Here is a 2,888-nt window from a genome sequence, read left to right as displayed (position 1 = left end):
GCAGGCAGAGGCTTCAAGATCAAAATCCCTAAATTGGTAATTTAAAATGCTTCATTGAATAACACTGTGATACAACAGCCTGTTGAAACCTGTTCCCCAGGATCACTGCTCAGAAGACGTATCTGTTAGCTGATATTGAAAACAATTCTGCATAGGATGCCCAAAGTTTAATCGGGGTAGGTTTTTCAGGCCCTTTCACTGAAACAAATAATGACAGATTACATGTTTCTAGGTGTGCACTGATGAAAATTATAAGAGGAAAAACTGCATTTATCTATTTACTTCCCAAGTCCAAGGGGATAATCAATGGCAGTTGCTTTGGTCAGCAGCTGGTGAGAGTAAAACCAAGAACTACCCTGACACCATCTGGTTTAGTTAGAAAGGCTCTGGGAGAGAGGGAGCCAAGAGGAGACACTCCTTTGGCACACCAGGCTGCTCCCAACCTGCAGCTCCAGCTCTCACTGAGCTTTTCTCAGAACTGCTTGGGCTGAATCAGGCAATTCTTTGCTTCCCTGCATTTTTGTTTCTCAGTGATGGCTCTATTTCCATTTCTTCTGGCTTGCCTGCACCTTCAGCCAATGTCAGTGCTGTACCTGCATTTATATGCGGTCTATTTAATAACTCCTCCAGCCTGACAGGTGGCATTTCTGAGCAGCTTTGCGTCCCTAAGGAAGTTTTTATTTCTTCCCTCCATTTGCTCTCTTCAGCCAGGTCTGTCTTAAGAATAAGCAAAAAATTAAAGCACTCACCCATTTCAGCTTTCTCTACCACACGGTGAAGTCCAAAGCACGTATAATACTATCTGACCAAGCAAATTTGGAGGGACAGCCCTTGATCTTTATATATATGTATTTATGTATTTTTATAAACTTGCAACAGCATTTTTCTGTCAGGTCATGTTTGATCCCTCAACACAAATCAGTCTTGGACAGCATCCATTGATTACCTCGGCAGAACACCCAGGCAAAGGTCATCTATTTTCTTTGTACCTACCAATATGGTCTAGATTGCCTTCTGGTCTAAGGCAAAACTCTACTGCCACCTGCCTGGTTTTAATAAAATGAATTCATATTGCTATTTCCAGTTTAATGCCAGTTTAGTACCCTAAACCACCTATTGGTATGATACCGTGCTCTGTCTGGTTACTGCCTCTCCTTGAAGAACTACCCTCCTTTTGACAAAATATTACAGGAGTAACAAACTAGTTGTTGAAACCTGTTTTCTAAAATAGTTGAGGCTTTTCCATGCTGACACAAGCAGGCCCAGGAATAACAGCTCCCTGTTTTTTTCCTGCTTCTGCAGCTGAGCAGTGTTCAGCAAATGGCCAGTCTGTAACATCATTCTGTCAGTTGCAAAAAGGCTGAATTACTACACTTCATTTTCCTAGCTGGGCACACTAATTTGGGCATGGTTGCACTGGCCCAGCTCTTCAGTTTCACTGATCTTGTGTTTAGTGCTCATAACTCTTTAGATGTAACTGACCCACCAGCTGAGCAAGAAAGACACAAATTTCTCTATAAAAACTCCTCTACCCTGTAGCTATCCCCCAGATTATTATTTTTCTTTTCAGTTGTACCAATGTCACTTCAGGCTCGGTGAATTATGCCAGAGGACAAGTTCAAGCTCCTGTTACAGCTTCTAGTTCCTTTCTGGGTACAGTTCAGCTCGTCTTATTAATTTATGGTTGTTAGCCAAATTGCTTCCCATTGGTTCTGCCTCCCTCAGCTCTTTTCACAGAACAAGTCGAGTTTCGCAGTGAGTTTTGCATCCTGACTGTTCCTAACCCCCTCTCACTGGGGACATCAAAGTGGGCACTACAGATTTCAACACACAGCACTTTCGCTGAAGCCCAACAGGCTAGCTTGCCACAGGATGTGGGAATAACACAGCTCTGAGTTTCTGGAATAAAACATTGCTTTCATTTCTATTTCAACCCTGAAGTTTAAAGAACTGCAACCTGCAGGTGTCTAATTCGTGTCTAGTTAATCTCATTAAATCTCGTTTATTGTATTCTCACTCTTCCAGACTAATTTTTTTTCCATGCATGGTTTCCAGCTTTCACCCTGATGAGATGTGTATAAAACACACTGCTTTCTCATTGTCTTTTGTAGCCAAAGGTTTATGCAAACCAGTTCATATGGAGCAGCTCCTGCAGAGTCCTTGAAAATGAGAATATTGAAAAAACAAATCTTATCAGGATGAAGGGGGAAGCAGCTAACTCACATTATTTCATCCTAAATTACGTTTCTCTAAGTGGGAAGAATTTCAAATAAACAATAAATCTTCTAAGAAACAGATTTTTAGTGCCATCCATGTTTGCTCCCATTACAATCAGTAATTGATTATACTAATATATAGTTCCTATAATTTGCTTTTCATCTACTGAGACAGGGGTATTCTACCTTGATTAGTGAATTCTGAGAGGTAGGTCCCATAGGACTAGAAGTGCAGTTCCTAAATGCTAAATTCATACATTTAGGTTAAAAGGCAGGTGGAAGAGGTAAGAAAAAAATGCCTTAAGATTTCAGACCTATTATAGATGGACAGTGTAACTTTTTTATTATGTGAGCTCATATAGGTGACTAGTAACAGATACTTGAAGCAATTCAGTAGACAAAATGGAAGATTTTGACAAATTGTCAGTCTCCCCCAAGTTGTGCTAAACTAAACAAGCATTTTCTCTGTTTTTTCTGAACAAATATTTCAACTCCTGCAACATGAAAATTACTAAAAACTGATATTTTAAAATATTTTATGTCTAGTAGTTGTTTTATAAGTCAAGAACTGCTGGACTATTAAAAACCAATGTTCTATTTAGCTTAGTTTTTAGCTTTGTCTGGTAACTATTTACATGAGGATTCCAATAATTTCTTTATAGTTATCTTCTC

The sequence above is a fragment of the Passer montanus genome, unplaced genomic scaffold (assembly GCF_014805655.1).
Source record: "Passer montanus isolate IOZ18808 unplaced genomic scaffold, ASM1480565v1 scaffold180, whole genome shotgun sequence".
Taxonomy (NCBI): Eukaryota; Metazoa; Chordata; class Aves; order Passeriformes; family Passeridae; genus Passer; species Passer montanus.
The sequence above is the reverse complement of the archived record's forward strand: the minus strand, read 5'-3'. Positions refer to the sequence as shown.